This window comes from Taudactylus pleione, unplaced genomic scaffold (genome assembly GCF_031769625.1).
Source record: "Taudactylus pleione unplaced genomic scaffold, aTauple2 ptg000839l, whole genome shotgun sequence".
NCBI classification, from domain to species: Eukaryota; Metazoa; Chordata; class Amphibia; order Anura; family Myobatrachidae; genus Taudactylus; species Taudactylus pleione.
Window position 1 is genome coordinate 214183 of NW_028285241.1, and position 19576 is coordinate 233758.

The following is a 19576-nucleotide window of genomic DNA, read 5'->3' on the forward strand; positions in this document are numbered from 1 at the left end:
CTCTACATGAAGAGGATCTGGAGGCGTTACAGATATTGGAAGAGTTACAACAAGACGACATCTCAATGGATAACTCACCTGATCATACTAGACCAATCTGCAAAAGAAAGTCAACATTTTTTCCACAGGAATATATTAGCCCGGAGGTTAAAATCTTTCAGGAACTTGTCTCAAGAGATCTGGATAAACTTTATTATAATAACAAACATAAACAATTTATGTGTGAGAACTTAAACAAGAAATCAAAGCACTTAAGGACATTCAACAATGGAAGGATGTGGTCATAAACCTTCCGATAAAGGTGGAAATATTGTCATCTGGCCCACCGACATGTACCTTAAAGAAGCGATGCGCCAACTCAATGACGAGAGCTGCTATAAAAAGATCTTATTTAATCCTACCGAAAATTTTCAACAGAATGATCGATCAGGCCTTGAAAGAAGGTATAATCCTGAAACAAGAACATGAATATCTTAAGATACTTAACCCTAAAGTTCCAACCTTCTATTTGTTACCCAAGGTTCATAAGGTACATCCAAGAACCACCAGGAAGGCCTATAGTCTTGGGCCTAGGGGGATTATCCGAGAAAGCAAGCAGATTTGTGGATCTTCACTTGCGAAAACATGTCTTGGGACTGCCGTCATATATACAGGACACATCGGATATACTACGGAAAATCCATGCAACAAAACAAGAAATAGTGCCTTGGATAGCGCTAATTGTAGATGAAGCCTTACATTAGGAAGGGAAAAATACATAAAATATCCACCCAGTAAAAATAAAATGATATCATTTATTCAAACAATAATTTAAAAACAAGAAGAATAATAACATGGACATAAAAGAGGAATCGGGATCCAAGATGTCAAAGTCTCCCCAAATGGAGATGCTGCGGTGGGCTAGTGCTAAAGATTAGCAAAGGGTTCCGGGCCAGGATTAGCTCGGTACCACCGCAGAAAGCTTTTAATAGTCCAAATGATGGCAGGATCCCAAAAGACGTTCCTCCTGGTTCACAAACTTGCACCTCCTGCAACGCATTTCGGACCTCTCAGGATCCTTCCTCAGGCAAAGGTAGTTTGTGTTTGAAAAACAAATCCTATTTATCCCCTGCAATGGTTTCTTATTGGTGCTCTATTTCCCGCTTTTTTCGCGGCAGACATTACGATGACGTCACTTCCGGTCTCCACCGGAAGCTGCTTGCGTTCCATCTATGAAATGAAAAAAAAAAAATGGTATATGTGGAATGGCGCTAGAAACACATTATTGCATTGAAACAATGTGATAGTAGATCATTTAATAAATTGTATGATTACAATAAAATAAATACAACAGAAGGAAATGAATATAAAACATACAAATAAAATCGTGTCTCTGCAACAATAAATAGATGAATGGATGAAAAGAAGTATCCTAGAGTAACGGCAACAGTATTACCAAAAAATTTAGTATGGCTCCTTAAAGCTCCGTGCAGACAGGGAGTGGACCTCCACAAATAAGTGGTTATTGAGACCAATTGACGGCCATATAGAAAGTCGTGGTGGGGTACCCCAAAAGTGTGCCAATAGATGGATCTGGGTAATGATATACCGCTTACAACATTAATGGCTCATGCTCACCCCTCAGACGCGTAATGCAATGAGTCCAGAATGGAATGCGGTGTCAGCCCGGAGTGGAAACCGGTTGGTATGCGGCTGGAAGTGCTGATGTCTAGACGGCAGTGCAGAAGTGCATGCAGGAGCACTGCAGCTGTGAACTCTGAGGTCCGTGACACAGTGGCGTGAAGTAACCAGCGGGATAAGGCCGGACTCAGCAATGAGGTGGCTCACTCCGATAATGAGCGACCGGACTCCCAGTGATCTGTAGCTCTCTCCAGAGAGATGTGGGTGGCATGTGTTGACTCACAAACTTGGCCGCAGCTGATAATCTGGTCCTGTGATGGCTCAAACAGGACTCTTGATGGAAAGAAAACCGGGCTGTGTAAAACCCCTGGCTGGGGGAGTGATGAAATGATGGTATACTGGTGCAGTAGCTGAAATGAAAGTGGTCTCTGTAATCCTTAACGCGTTTCACTGCAATACAGCAGCTTCTTCAAGAAGCTTCTTCCATCTATGACAACTTCCTGGAAAAATCGGAAGTAATGTGCGTTCCATAGCGCGATCATTGTTCTCCATGATGTGAAATTGGAGAGAGACCACTTTTTGGTCACCCTAGATATTGAATCATTGTACACGTGCATCGATCACAATTTAGGAATTCAAGCAGTTGATTATTTTCTGTGAATGGCAGAACCAATTTCTTTTCACCATTTTTTGTTGGATCTTCTTGAATTTGTTCTGACCAAAAACTATTTTACCTTTGGGGACCGCTTTTACCTGCAAACTAGGGGGACAGCAATGGGGCGGCCTGTGCCCCCACATATGCTAACCTCTTTCTTGGCAGGTGGGAGCGGGAAACGGTATTTGGAGAGTCCATGGACCATTACTCACAAAATGTAGTAGGATGGTGGTGGAATATCGATGATATACTTATGATATGGGAGGGACATGAAACATCATTATTACGTTTCATTAATGACCTTAATAAAAACACCATTAACATAAGATTGACCCACCACTACAGTAAAAATTGGGTTCCGTTCTTAGACTTGAAAATCTACAAAACTAACGAAGGTAATATTCATACAGAACTTTTTCGGAAGGAAACAGCTACTAACAGTCTCCTACACCAAACAAGCGCACACTTTCCACCCACAGTAGAAAACTAACCGTAGAAATTACCCTTTAGGTAAAAGTGTAATTGTTCTGAGGAACATTTGTATAAACAGAAATGTGTAGAGCTGACTGAGAGATTGAGTGAGCGAGGCTACAGCAAAAGAAATATAAAGAAGGCACAAACAAGCATCCGCCATATACAGAGGGAATCTTTGATCTTCTCGGAAGAGACGAATACACTGAGAAACAAACATAAAACTAAGTCGGAAGAATGTAGGTTTATTGGGAACTGTTGCAAGGAATGGAAAGATATACAAAAAATAATCCAAAAACATTGGGCAATTCTCCATCTGGATCAGGACCTATCACTCACATTGGGAACGAAAGTTGCTATGGGATGGCGCAGATCAAAGAACTTGAGAGACACCTTAGTCAAAAGCCATTTCATCAAACAACCAAAAAAAGAAGGAATGGGAGGTGGATCCCTTGCATGTGGTTCCTGTAAGGCATGTCAGTATATGATTAAAAGTGATTATACTTTGGATATCAATAGCCACAGAATACAGTTGAAAGACTTTATCAACTGTAACACTTCGGGTGTCATATACTGTATTACATGCAGTTGTAAGATGAAATACGTGGGGATGACCACCAGAACCCTTAAACAATGGGTTCTGGAACATGCAGGAAACATTAGGAATGCTTCATCCGACCTATTGCAATTTAAAAAACTGACATCAGTGGCACGTAATTTCAATACCTACCATAAAGGGAATCATAGGGACTTGCAGATTTATGGACTGGAAAAAGTTAAACTTGGGATTCGAGGTGGTGAATTGACACAGGAATTAATTTAAACGTGAGAGTGAGTGGACATTCAAATTGGGTGCGCTCACCCCCAAAGGGTTGAACGAATGTATTAATTACAGTGTGTTTTTATTAACACACGGAAATCAGCATCACACACGAATAACCCTAGTTTTTTAAATACACTAGTAAAAACTCGTTGAAGTATTTAGGTAGTTTGGCCCTTTACTTAGGGCATAATTTTCATTTGTTTTCTTGTCATTAGTTTATGACCTCTCTATACCCTTATTATCAAATATTTCTCTGACTAGTTTATAGTAATTATCACTTTCTTTTCTTTCATTAGTTTTGGAACATACTTCACAAAAATATATAACTAGTACTTTTAGTATAAGTATTAGTTTTTTATTAGCTTTGTTGCATTTAAATAGGTATTATTTTATATATATTTTTTATATCATTATATTCTATATTCACTTTTCTCATCACCTACTTATTAATATTTCACCAGTTTGGTTTTAATCACTGTCAGTGAGTTTTTTTGTCTCACTGACAATATTTTTTTATTTTTTATTTCATTTTTATTCAATTTTATCACTTTTTGTTTGTATATGCACTATTCCATCTTTCTGGAATATCTTTATAAGATGTATATATTATCATCCGTATATCACTATATTTTAATACTGGTGTTTTGCACGGATTTTATCTGCACACCATCTCAATTATTGGATTCACATTTGCACTGTTTTAATTAGTTTCTATTATTTGTCGTTTTTTTCTACTCACACATGGACACTTACACATTTTTATTTCACTAACTAATTATCTTAATTATTGATTTTCACTATTTCTATTCTTATGTCACGGATCACGTGCGCTTTTATTTTGCACAACACTTACCTTATTCAATGTCACCCCCAATTTTTACTTATACACAATGATTTTATTTATAATATTACATTATTACATTATTTATAAATGTTCTTGTTTTTATTTATTTATTTTTATTGTAATTCTACTCAGTGTAATTCAAATTTCATTTTATTATATTTATTGTAGATTAAGCTAGCTCAGATTACTCTCTGACATCAGCTCTAATCTTATTACCTAGGATTAATATCAATCAAGGGTTAATAGGATCCAATATGTCTTGCTTGCATTCAAAGCTCAGCATACACGTATAACAGATTTTAAATCTACATGGACTCTTTTGTAACACAGTTTAGTTTGCCCAAAGGCGTCAATAGGAACGCCCACTGGCTGTATTCTTATGAATGAGAGACCGTACTTTAAAGCCTTTGATGACATATGTCATGGGCGGGACTTATTTGACAGACATGTTAGTCTGTCCAGTGGCGTTAGTAGGAACGCCCACCGGACACGTCCCAATGAGGGAAAGATCCGGCTTAAAGACCTAGACCACTTATGACGCGGCAATGGACAGGTGAACAAGCCACCTCCTGGTGAAACGCGCGTCCACGGACTCCGGAAGTTCGGCCAGTGCACGGACCGAACTCTTAGAGACTTTTACCCTGAGATCGTATGTATGTCTGCAGACTGACTGCTATGTCAGTGCAGACGCTGCCTTCCACATTTGTGGACAACCTTACTGCTTATATTATTCACTGACTACTCTTTCACAGTGATCAGCTCACCCTGACCAACTCTTTTTAAATGGGAATATAACATGGTTTCCTCCTCACGATTGCTTCCCTGGTGTAGGACATTCCTGCCCTGCGCTGAGATTACAGCATTGTGTTAGAATTAAGGGATATACTATACGCTTCCTCCTTTAATCAGCTGCCTGCATTTATGATATTAGGTGACTTGCTCCTTGCAGAATATTAAACAGAATTACACATTTGTGTTTATTCACCATTAGGTATATGCTGGTATTTTTGTATTTGCAGCCTTTTTCATCTGGGTCCGTTGACTCATATAGGAGGATATGTTGCAGGTATACCCATTTTGAATTACAGTATTACAGTCACCTTTTATCATCTAGCAATCATTTCAGGAATACCAGTAGTGTTTCTCACTGTGAATCTCCATTATTTTTCCCTTTGTATTATATGCTAACTGGATTGCATTACAATGCTCATACTGGACACTAACTCTGGTTTCTTTTATGCTCATGTGGATTGACTGCTTATTGTATACTGTAGGCTTGTTTGGTTCATATAATTTATATGCATGGCAGTATGTTTCACATATATAGATCCGCAGTAGTTGAGATCTATCATTTTCATACGTGAATCTGTTACTTATATGTATGAGTCACAGGTTATTACAATATGATCTAATTTGGATATGAATATATGCAAATAAATAATAATATATTTTTTTACAATAAAGTTCGCTTATGCACTACTTTTTTTGAACTGTGTATCATTTAATATAGTGGACTTCCTTTACTAAGTTAGTCCTACAAATACCTCTCCACTGTGTTTACTTGGGCATTCACACTCCCCTATTTCGGGCAGATTTACCTACAATCATACCCTACCGGATATGCCCAATCTCATCTGATCTTGGAAGCTATACGGTACGGGCCTGGTTAGTACCTGGATGGGAGACCACCTGGGAATACCAGGTGCTGTAGGTTTTTACACATGAGGTGAAGTGGGGCTATTTGGTAACACAGGATGCTGCACAGTGATGGCAATATGTTTAATGATAGTGCATAGATATGTCATTATATTGTAGTTTGTCTAAACTTTATCAGGGTCAATAGGTTCATATCCCCTAACACATGTATATCGTTACAATCTATTAACATTCTGTCATAGGGAATTTCGTACCTCATATAATATCTTCGCCACCATTTATCGAGAACTTCTATTATCGTTCTCGATATATGTCACCTTATTATATGCTAACAGGGGGCCAACCTTATTTTAATTCTATGTATTAAAAGTTATGTTTTATATTTTATATGTGATTTGATTGGATATTCTGTATAAGAGTGCCCCAGCAACAAGCCCTTCTTTCTTCTTCTTGTGCTTCATTTCTCATTATTCCTTGTGGAAAAAAAAGGGTTGGCAGCCATTCAGAATGTTTTTGACCCTGGAGGCAGTTTATATTCTTTTCAGAAATTTAAGGATTTTTATCATTCCTAATTCCCACTTTTTTCTATATTTACAAACCCGACACTATATCAATAGCAAAATAAACCCCGGTTCATTTTACTCTCTATTACATAATATTATGCCTACTCCTATATATTCTCTTTTTAAGTTAGTTTCGAATTGTAAATTTTAACTTCACTTTCTTTAGAATGATTTATTACCCCAAGATATGGACAAATTGTGGCATAAAGTTTGGTCCTGTAACCTTAGCTAGAAAATTGATTCTACAATACTGGCTCTCGAAGACAGTTCCATCAATAGAAATATTAAAATTAGAATTGCTATCCATACTTTATTTTGACAGACGTTCTGCTCTTTATGATATTGAAAAAGTTAAGTAATTTTACGCTTTATATTAAGATTATTTACCCACTGAAACTTCTGATAAAATTATGAAAGTATTTGATGATACCACTTGGGCATTACATCTAATTGCTCAATAAGACATGCCACCTTTACCTTTCGATTTTCTAAAATTGTACCCGATATGTTTTCAATAACTGGCAATTTTTCTTTCTTTTTGTTTTATTTTCCTTTTTCTATCCATTACCTTTCTCCATAAAGTATAAATGTATTAATTAGTATTATTATTATAGATACAATGTATATCTTTATTGTCATCTTCCATGTAATACAAAGTTTAAATTTTTCTGTAATGTTGTCATATACTGAATACAATAAAATAGTTTAAAAAAAAAACATTAGAAAGGCAGTTGACTATTTGTCACCAGCCATCCAAAATGATTGCATTATCCTCCATGGTACCAAAGCGACTAAAAAAAAGAATTTATAGTATATACAGTAAGAGACGAAAAATATTCTATTATCTTTCACTGCACTCCAGACACTGCACAAATGAGACATCTGTGTGAAATAATCATATATGTTAGGATTTCATACATAAAATGCAGTGTGGAAGAGAGCCTCATAGACTTTATTGAAACAAGTAAGAAAAGAGGCAGTGGTTTTGCTGCTGAAATAGAACAGAAACTTTGCAATGATGGTTTAGATACAGGTAATAATGTTGAGCAGGGTTATGACAACAGAGCAAATAGGTCTTGAAAATATAATGGTGTGCAAGCACAACTGAACAATATGGCTAGATATGTTCCAGGTGTTGTACAATTGCTTAATCTAGTAGTACCCGCTGCCTGCACCTCCGTGGCAACGGTTTCAGTCTTTGCAATGGTTTAGAAAATTTGTTTTTTTGTGAGTTCAACAGCCAGATGGGACACATTGACCAAAATTCTCAGTCAGCCTCAAAGGTCATACTAACACCAGATGATCATCAAAAGCTTATGCTGTGAAGTCATTAACTACCCAATTGCCAGGGTTTCTTGAGGCACTGCACCAAGAAAGTTATACTACATGTCCACAAACTAATTTAAAGCCAAAAGTCTGATACGCCATATTATAAATTTGCCTTTTTATTATGTTGTGACTTTAACAACCAAACATTGAAAAAGAAGGCATCAGTTGACCAAGCTGTCACACCAATAGGTGGACTGCTGAAGTAACTACATCAAATGTGTGAACGGCTTGATAAATAAAGAAACAGGCATCATTGCTTAGTCAATGGATCTTCCTCAAGTATTTCCTATGAAGAGGCAAAGCAAAAGAAGATTACTTGATAATGATGACACTTCAGATGAAGGTTTCAACATAACCACTGAGCAGGTTTTCTGAAGACTGTTCTTTAAAGGACTTCATACTTTGATTGTACAACTGAAGTGGCGTAACGAAACCCTGACAGAAATTTCTTATTTTGAGTTGCTTACTGGGTCGGCCCTCTCAAACATGCTACAAAATAAGAAGAAATGTGCTGTTGACTTGTAATATAGTACTCTATTGCTATGAATGCAAATACATCACACTTTTTGACAGTCTCAGATTTTAAGCAGTTTCTATCCTCACAGACGGCAGCAAAGCAACAACATAGGACATTTTGAACCTCATACATGTCAGGAACCTAAGTTCTACATACTGTAATATCGATATAGCTCTGCAAATCTTCCAGATTTTGCCTCTTGTGAAAAGAGCTTCAGTAACCAAAAAACAGTAAAGAACTGAATCTCGTTTTGCACCAATGGTGATAAATAGGATATTGTTCTTGGATGAATTTCAACATTTCTTAGATGTTATCTCCTAACCAGATAAAAGTTTGCTAAATGTTTCTAGTTAATTTCTTACATTTCTCTCTCTTTCCTGTCTAAGGTATTCCCTGCAACCACATAATTTCCCTTCCAAAGTAGCTCTAAATTTAAAACATGGTAAATGCTATAGAACAAGCATTCTGAGCCGTGTTATATATAATGTTGAAAAAGAGGAAGGGGCAGCTAGATGTCGTGAGTGGTCCTAAACTCACGTGGGATAAGTGGTCAAGTAAAAGAGCTCAAATATAGTTCCAATGTGTTGGATATGTGTGCAGTTGACAACAGTGCACCCTGCCTCTTATTATGTAGTTGTTCAACTCAACTGATGATTCCAAATGTTGTGTGGTGAACTGCAATCTCGATTATGACAAGAAAGACAGTGATGGGGAAACAGTGTCCAACAAACACTGGCCAACAAAAAAATGTGTTTGGCATGTTTCCTTTACTTCATGAGTGAAATCTAACTAATTTTGGGGTGAGAAAAACGAATATGACAAAGAAAAATATTTATTAGCTCTAGTTTCTGTGATATACAATAGGTGGAAGTATTTTATTTTAACGGATTAAGAGAAAATTATACATTTTAATTACATATGCCAACAACATTGAAAGTGCATTTGACATTTTTTTAATGACAGTTACATTAGTAACTAATAGTTCTAAATTGATGGAAGAATACCTTGCAGGTAGTTTGGTGTGAAGAGAATCATGTGGTCGCTTCATGAGATCGTTTTCTTTTGGCTTGCCTCTTGTAAGTGAGTTCAGGAGCATCCCTACACAGAGTACAGCAGTAATTCGCAAGCATTGCTTCATTCCAACGGCCCTGATATCTTTGTTCCATTACAGAAATATCCTATGGAATCTTTCTCTGTGTTCATCACTGACAATTCCATAACTAGGAAGGAAAAAGTCTAGGTGGGAGTGGAGAAAATAGATTTTAAGGGACATGTTGCATCCGAGTTGATGGTATTTTTCCATAAGTACTGTCACCAACTGAGTGAAGTTATCATCTCTTTTGTTGCCTAAGAATCCATGAATGACTCCCTTTAAGGCTTCCCAAGCTTCCTTTTCTTTCCCCTCCAAAACTTGGTCAAACGCAGGATCCTTTACAAGTTGTTGAATTTGTGGCCCAACAAAAATATCTTCCTTAACCTTTGCATCACTCAATCTAGGAAATTTGTCTCTTTAGTGCTTAAAGACCTGTCCTTCCTGGTTCATACCTTTGACAAAATTTTTCATCAAACCCAGCTTTATATGAAGGGGTGGAAGAAGAACATCTTTTGCGTCCACGAGAGACTCGGCAACAACATTTTTCTCGCTAGAGTCAAGATTTCTTGCAGGCCAGTCTGTTTGAATGTAATGTGATTTCCTATCCCTACTGTCCCACATACATAAAAAGCAGCAGTATTTAGTGTACCCCAGTTACATTCCTAAGAGTACAGCGATGACTTTTAGATCGTCAAAGATTTTCTACTTGTGTTCATCATATTTAATTGAGTCGAGGAGGGCTGTCATGTTTGCATAAGTCTCCTTCATGTGAACTGCATGACCAACAGGAATAGAAGACGGTTGCCGTTGAGAATAAGTTGGATCATGGTTCAAATTCAAACATTTCATCAAGCCATTAATGTTGCAGCAAACAACCAGATTGGTTTTCTTCTCAAAAAATGGAAGCAGATTCCATTGCTGCAGTCTTGACCCTAGAAGTTCTGCCTTCTCCTTTGACAAGTCAAGGTCTCGAATGAGATCACTCAATTCCCCTTGACTCAGTCAGTGCAGTGTATCATCTTTTTCCTCAAAATCAGGGTCATGGGATGTGGAAGGCTTGTTGGGTTCTTCATCTTCCACACCGTCTTCATTTTCTACTTCAAGCTCATAATGTTGGGGTGGAGTAGGAACTGGTAAACTATCTGTGGAATAGGTCGTATAGCACATGGAAGATTCGGTTATTGAACTGTTCCTCTTTTCGTCATGGACAATCCTGCCTTTATAGGTGGAGTCCAGCAGAAATAGCAGTCATTTGTATGGTTTGTAGGCTCCTGCCAAACCATAGGCACAGCAAAACCCATAGATCGTTTTTTATTTTTCAGCCATTCGCGCGGTATAACTGACCAAGAGTTGCAACATATATGTGGAGCCAATGACTTATCCTGGTTTCCTACCTTCATACCAAAATAATGCAGATAGGCAGTCTTCACGAGGCGTTAGATTGCGTTTCTGTGATGAAAATGTTATTTCACCACATATGTAACAAAAATTATTCACTAAATTTACACATTTTAGTGGCATTTTGATTTGACAAATTGTACACTTCAAAAGCCCTCCAAAACCAGAAATTCTGAAAAAAGAAAAACAGAAACAATATTAAACTCACAGTCACAGCAACATATGTTTATTACCTACAAACATCTGGAGAACGTTATGTTATGTCAGTTGAGAGGTGTGACAACTCCCAAAAACAAAATTTCCTCCAAACTAAAAATGTAGACTCTAAAAAATGACATGTCACTGTATCTCCAAAGCAAGAGCTAATCGGTCAATTTTATGGTGATTTTTTAGTTCAGCAGGTGAAAATACATTAGACTATGCTAATTTTGAGCCTGAAAAAATGTCATTGTTGTGCAGTGTAATAGCTCTAGTTTTTAGTCGGCCCCATAAGTATTGTCCAAACCCAGTTGTAAGTAGGCCCAATAAGTAGTTGCTTTAGTAAAGTTTTCCACATTCTAGTTCTGTCCATCTATCTCTCGGTTTTCTTTTTGTCCTTCCCACATATTGTAATCCACAATTACACTCTATCATATATATGCAGTTAGTGGTATTACAAGTAATAAACTCATTTATCTTGAAAATCTTCTTGGTAGATGTGGAACAGAATTCTTCTGTTTTTGATGGTTGTTTGGTATGTGTCCTACAGGTATTGCATGTTCCACATCGGTGAAAACCTTTCGTTCTTATTCTGCCTGTCTTTTTCTCAGTTATTAAAACTCTTCACCAGACAATTTTTGAAATTTGGTGCTCTTCTATATGTAAATTTTGGTTTAGAGGGAATAATTTCATTTAAAATAGGATATTGTTTTAAAATAAATACATTTTTTCTAACAATATGCTCCATGGTTTTATACTGGTAATTGAAAGTACTAATAAATGATATAGGCAATGGGTTTTCTTTTTCTCTACCTTTTTTATATTCTAAAAGGGTATCTTGGGGTACATTTTGAAAGCATATGGTGGTTTCAATGCTGGCAGCATCGTAACCTTTCTCCATAAATTTTTTTTAAGTTTTGTGCTTGAGTTTCAAATATTGAGGTTTCTGTACAATTTCTGCATAGGAGTTGGATTTGCCCCTTTGGAATATTTCTCAACCATGTTTCATGGTGATGACTTTTGTTACTGATGTATGAGTTACTGTCTGTGGGTTTTATATAATTCTTGGTAGCTAGTTTGTCCTAAATTATATAAATCGTGAGATCTAAAAAGTTAATCTCCTGTTTATGTATTGAGAAGGTAAGAGAGATATTAAAAGTGTTATTATTAAGACTTACAAAATTCCTTTAAAATATTCTCTGGTCCGCTCCATATAAAAAAAATTTAATCTATAAAACGTGTCCACATGGGTAAAAACTGATTAAAAGGATTATTCCATATACACAAATCTTCCCACCACCCCATAAAAAGGTTTGCGTAGGATGGGGTGAATTTACTACCATCGCGGTACCCTTATTTTGAATATAGTATTGACCTTGAAACCCAAAAAATATTATGTAGCAAAAAACTTATGGCATCTTTTCAAATTTGTGATCAATTATTGTATATAAGGAACATACAGTCAGGTCCATAAATATTGGGACATTGACAGAATTTTCAGATTTTGCCCTCTATTCACCACCACAATGGCTTTGAAATGAAACAAACAAGATGTGCTTTAACTGCAGACTTTCAGATTTAATTTGAGGGTAATTACATCCAAATCGGGTGAACGGTGTAGGAATTACAACAGTTTCAATATGTGCCTCCCACTGCTGACTGTTTGTCAGCAGTGACTAAAGACTAGTCCTCCTTTATTTGTACACTTTTTAATTTTTTAATCGCCTCTGTGCTATCCTTAACGTGTGATCTTAATTTTGTTACTTCAGGTTGTAAAAAGTGATCCATGTAATGAGATAGATTCGATTATACTGCATCGATCAATCTGTCTGACCACAGTAAGATAATTTGCAGGGATTGATCGATGTAAAAACTTTGTATATAGATGAATGTGTCTCTGATATTTAGATATCTTTTTAAACAAAGACAACTTAAATACCAACAAAGCAATATTTGGATTAATGATTTAATGGGCACAACATCGATTTTTCAGTTGTGGATATTATAGAAGATACAAAGTTGCTGATACTTTAAAAGTAACTGAATCTGCTACAATTGGATTGAAACCAAACACTGCCATTTGTCGTGACTTATGACAAAGTGGCTGTAGTCCTTTTTTTTTTTTTTGAATTGGCCAATGAGTCACTTAAAAAAGAGATGAATCGATGTATCAATGTTGCTCATTTTTAGGGATCTATTTGCCTACATACAGAGGCAACCTTAATATTAGTATAGTGATGAGTGGTTCATTGATATATTCGGTATAACATCGATGTTTTGAATCTGGCAATATAACCTGTAAATGTTTGTGATATAAAGTTGCAGATAGTATAGAAGCAGCTCTATAAAGATATTTAAATATCAGGGACGTATTCGCCTATACATAAAGGTAATCTTAATACCAATAAAGTGATGATTGGACCAATGATTTAATGGGCATAACATCGATTTTTTTATTTCAGCGATACAACTCTTAAACGATAATTGATAGTAAACGGCTGATACTATATAAGATACAAAGCTGCTGATATTTCAACAACTGAATCTGTAATATTGAGATTCAAATTGAATACTGCTATTTATCGAGATTTATGATAAAGTGGCTGTAGTGGTTTTTTTTTTTGACTGCATCAATATAATCTGCAGGTATTAATCGACGTACAAGCGTTGCGCAACATCAGGGATCTATTTGCCTATTTATAGAGGCAACCCAAACAGTATAGCGATAATTGGACCAATGATTTAATCGGCACAACATCGATGTTTTGAATATAATTTGTAAATGTTAATTGATATGAAGGTGCCGATATTATAGAAGCAGCTGAATCTGCAACTTTTGGATTATAATCTACAAATTTTATAGATTATACAAATTGTATACTGTGGGAGTTCACATTGGAGATCCAAGATATGGATCAATAACAGATGTATAATTTAAACTATATCCGATCACAGATGAGATAGTTGATCTTCTCACTAGAAGATATTGATTAATAAACCCATTAAAGAGAAGACCCCCAGTTTAATTTTAATTCTAATTTCTTCTTTCTCTATATATTTTAATACTTTGCCGCTTTATTTCCCTAGAGGGGTGATATATATTATAATACATATCTAATAAAAGTTATGTTTTAAGTAATATATTCTGATTAGTCATTTTAGTTTTTTGTTTATTAAGACCTTTTGCCCCTATGTGTTCTTTTCTTTCTAAGCATGTTCACCTCCATCTGTTTCTAATCATTTTCCAACTCTCTAAGAAATCATCATTCCCTAATATTTCATATCTATTCGATCTCCAGGAACAATCATTTCTCATGTGTCTATCTCTATTGTATGGTCTTCTTCTTTCTGGTGTTTGATAGTTATTCTCTACATTTTCCCTGAAGTGATCGCTATTCCATCTGTAGTACCTATCTCAAGATTAATTTCTTTCCCAACGGGTGTAGTTACTGGTATTTTTTCTTCCTTGGTCTCTAAACTGTGTCTGCTTTCTTGGGTATAATTCTGGCCTGTTAGTATGGGGAAATCGCTTTCTACTAGGAGACCTATATGTTTTCTTCCTAAAAGTTTTGGGATTTGGGTTTGGAAATGTATTGGGCAAGTTGTTGTTGTGAAATTCTCTTTATAACTCATCTCACTACACTTATCTACTTCTTTTTGTTTAACCACTAGATTTCTTTGATCTCTATTATATTCAGACCTGATGATGTTGGTGGGTGTGTTTCACACATCTCAGAAATGGGGACAGAGATACAGAGGGTCTAGGAATCACTGCTGACTTGTCAGGGTGGGATGCTTCCATGGGGTGTCGATACTGTCTTGCTCTGATGGAGTCTCTGGTTGTCCTGTCTGGGTTGTCCTCACTGGTGTTGAGGTCTACTGTCCCCTGATGGTGGCTTGGGTGGGCAGTGGAGACCAACCATCTTGGGGAGGAAATTAATGTGGCCAATGGGAGTCTGTGGTGCTTGACTTATGCTGGCCATACACCAGACCAACTTTCCTCCAATCATCCAAATAGCTGGTTGTTGGAATGAAAATCTGGTAGTGTATGTGAGTCAACATTTCATGCATTTTGGAGCAAATTACCTATTGCCATTTGTTTTCATACATTTGCAGATTTTTATTCCAAGCAACCAACTATTTGGATGGTAGTAGGAAAGTTGATCTGGTGTATGGCCAGCATTACTCTGGGGCACAAATCCTTACAGGGGTGCTGGGCTCACTCTCAGTACAGACTTCAGAGGCACCAGTTCTTGCCGTGGTTGCTTCTGAGCCGGGTGGCCTGATTCCTTAGCAGGCTTCTGGATCACGGCTCTCTCATTGCTGCCAGCCTGATTACTTGACAGATGTGGCTGCAATGTCTCTCCACTCTGCTGATGCAGCGGCAGCCATTTAAAGGAGATGGGAGATGTCTATGTTCCCTTAACACATTTTAGCCTCTCAGGCCTTCTTCTAGGACAAGACCTCTTAGAAGAAGATTTGAGCGGCCAAAACGTATTTAGGAAATACACACACACACTATATCCCACCTCCCTCCACTGGCTCCCCCGCATCTGCCGCAGAAAGCAACAGGGAGCATGGATCCAGGAGTCTGCTGGGGAACCAGGGTACCTGACTGAGAAGCTACACTGCAGGAGACCTTGGCAAAAACAGGCACTTGGGAAGTGTGCACCTGTAAGGATTGATGCCCCACAGCAAGTCACGCACCACAGAATCCCATTGGCCACATTAATTTCCTCCACCAAAATGGGTGGGTCTCCACTGCCCACGCAAGACACCATCAGGGGACAGTAGACCTCAGCACCAGTGAGGACAACCCAGACAGGACAACCAGAGACTCCATCAGAGCAAGACAGAATCAACACCCCATGGAAGCACCCCAATCGGACAACAGTCGGCAGTAATTCCTAGACCCTCAGTATCTCTGTCCCCATCTTTGGGCTGTGAGACACACACCCACCAACATCACCAGGTCTGAGGCAATGGTCAGACATGGGGGATTCAGGGTGCCGCCGCCAGCCACGTCTACAAACTTGGTCGACAAGATTGACTTACACCCCATATTTTGCCACAGTGCTGACATGACTTTCAGCATTGAACTTAATTGATATTTAACTTGTTATTGCTCACTCAGTCATACCACCTTGTTTGCATTACTCAGTCAGTCGACACCTCGACACACTGTACCTCCACTGTTCTTAAACTACAAATGATATTTTTAAAAATTTTACAAAATATTTTTTTAAGTAGAAATAAATAAAATATTAACGTGGTGTTTTTTTTAAATGATATAATACTGGTGTAAATAGATTTAAAAAAATACTGCATTACCAACTAAAAATGTATTCTTGTAACTTTAGCTGAAGCAAACTGATCTATGATTTCATCAAAATTTGTGAATTCAGTTTCCTCATGTTCAATGCTCATCAGGGCTAATGCACAAAGTCGTTCCTGCCCCATTGAAGCTCTCAGATATGATAAAATTAATTTTAACTGCAAGTCTTACATTAGGAAAAACATTTTCATCTCCATACTGAACTATTAAAATGTAATAGTTCCACTGGTGTCAAAAAGGAGGAGCGGGCCACACCAGGTGTCATCAGCTGAGGGGTGACACAATAGTGCTGGCCCTCCTCAGTGACAGGAGCCGGGTGCTGCATTACGTGCAGCACTCAGCTCCTAGGGAGCAGGCACTCAAACAAGCTGGTCCCCAGGGGCAGCCTGCACCTCCAGTACCCCCGGTGTAAAAAAAACGGGGGTACGGCCTGCGTGGCCACGACCCCTGATTTTCCGGCGCACGGCTGTACCCCCGTTTTTTTTACACCGGGGGTACTGGAGGTGTAGCTTTTTAACCGCATTTTACATTCCTGAATTTCTTCAAACAGCTGTAAACCATCAATATCTGAGTTATAAAACCAACCAAGGTTTACACAACTATCCCTTAAGATATTTTGGCCTTTACTACTACTGCTGTTATTTGTTTCAGCCAATAAACCTTTGACATCAAGAAGAAAGCCAAATTTTGAATCGTATGCTGGGTACACACTGCCGATCAATAGATCGGCCAATATATCTGTTGCCCGTCGACCAGTGTGTACCCGCGATATGTCGGTGAATGTCGTTATTCACCGACATATCACATTGGCTGTGCTGCACAGCCGATGGACAGATATGTCTGCAGACCGCCCGTACACACACAGCGGCAGCCGCGGGGAGGGTGGCGGGCCATGCCCCCTGGCCAACCTGCAGCCAGACACAGATGATGGCTGTTCAGTGTGTATGAATGACCATCATCTGCAGATATATCTTTATAGTGTGTACCCACCTTAAGTGAGTAAGTTTTTCCATTTAATTATTCTCAACACTTCATTCTTCGTGCTTAGACCTAGATCCATGGCATTTTCACCATCCATTCTTTTCTTCTTTCTGGTGCGTCTTTCTACTTGAACATCCTATTCCTCACAAAGCTTCAAACCTTCTTCAAGTGCCTCATTGGCCAGTATTTCTCTGTTGCTAGTGAAATAAGCCCGTAGTGCTTTTAAATCCAAAGCTGCATCATGAAAGTTCATGGTATGATCTTAAAGCCGTTTTTGAACACAATCAATTTTTTTTTTCAATAATTTTTATTGACAGGTATACAGCATAAAATCAACATTGTACAATGTACAACCAAGATACAATTATATAACCATTGCTGTTACAAAATATATATTTTACTTAAATTACATATCAAAATACAGAATAATACCCAAAAAGCAGCAAACTACATCCCAGGGTACCTATGTTAACAATGGAGACATTATCAAAAGAAAAGAACAAGGTAAGTATCTCACAACTCTTTAAAATGGGATTCCAGAAGTCAGTACTTCCATATTGTACCATGAAGTGAGACAAAAGCACTTCCTCAGTGCTTCTCTGACTGTGGTCTATAAGGTAAGAATATATGGAAGCCATACATCAAAAAACTGTAGTGTGTTTCTCCTTCAATAATGTGGTATCAGTCCAGTCCATTAGGAACAGGAATGAGATTCGGGGTTACACCAAAGATATAGGAACAGGATCAGAAGTTATCCACTGAGAGAGTATAGTTTTCTTTGTGGCCGCAGCTAATTTAACAAGTAACATACGATTACCCTTGGATAACTTATGGGAGGACGTGTTGGTATAAATGCCCCAGAAAGCCCAAGTTTTAACAGTGAACTCAATCTTTAAATCAGTGTTAATATAAGTTTGGAGTGACCCCCAAATAGCCTGTACTTTTGGGCAGGACCATAAACAGTGTACAATGTCCGCCTCAGGCGATCCACATTTGTAGCAATTAGAATTAGGAGCATCCCCAATAAGACACTTTAATTTGGGCGTAAAATAAGACCTATGGAGAATCTTATGATGCATTTCAGCATAAGCCATAGAAACTAACTGTTTGTTTAGTCGTATGTTGGCTTCTAATATTATTTTCACCGTGAGATCAGGGAAGTCCGCCCTCCATTTAAGTAATCCCACATTACCAGAGTCCAAATTGATTAATGAACGGGAGTACCCGTAAATGAGAGAGGTAGAAAAGGGGTTTCCAGACTCGCGGGGTTTCCCCTCTCATCTATCCTGCAATCTCTATCTTCATTAGTGAGGGTTGACAAAACTTGTTATATATAGCTACTAGCTTGTAATAAGTTAAATAAAGGAATAACTAGTAATCGATATTTCTCTTTTAGCTGAGAAAGAGTAAGAATAGTCAAGGTCTCTATTTGGAGAAATTGATAGATATAACGGAGACCCCCATTATGCCATGTATGAAATATTGGATAAAATTTGTGCGGGGTGAAATGAGGGTTACCCCATAACGACATAAAAATAGAGGAATATCTAGAAATTTTTAATTTTGAGCGAATGGCCCGCCACGCCATACAAGTGGTTGATAACAATACATTATTTTTCCTGTCTCTGGAATGGACTGTGACGGTGTGTGCAAAAGAGAGACTAAATCCCAGTTTGGTAAGAAAGATTGTTCCAATGTCCTTGATGCATAGACACTAAGCCCTCCAATCCAGTCTAAAGCAATTCTATAGTTGGCTGCTAATGCATAAGAGCGGAGACAAGGTACATTGAGGCCTCCCAGTTCCCGTGGCTGTTGTAATTTAAATAAAGAGACTCTCGGGCGTTTACCTGCCCAGATAAATTTACTTAAGGCTCTATTAAATTGCAGGAATATATTTTTGGGCAGTAATATAGGAAGCATTTGCAAGACATATAAAAACCGTGGAAAGCAGATCATTTTGTATAAATAACAGCGCCCAGTGTAAGTTAAAGGGAGATGAGCCCATCTGGCAAAATCTGAATACGTTTTAGCGAGTAGAGGAGAGTAATTTGCTGTGTATAATTTTGAAGGATGATTAGGGATTCTTATTCGTA

At 37.7% G+C, this 19576-nt stretch overlaps 1 pseudogene; it reads left to right on the forward strand.

Moving 5' to 3' along the window:
- Nucleotides 1-6009: 6009 nt before the first annotated feature.
- Nucleotides 6010-6127, forward strand: LOC148474512 (5S ribosomal RNA; annotated as a pseudogene).
- Nucleotides 6128-19576: the final 13449 nt, after the last annotated feature.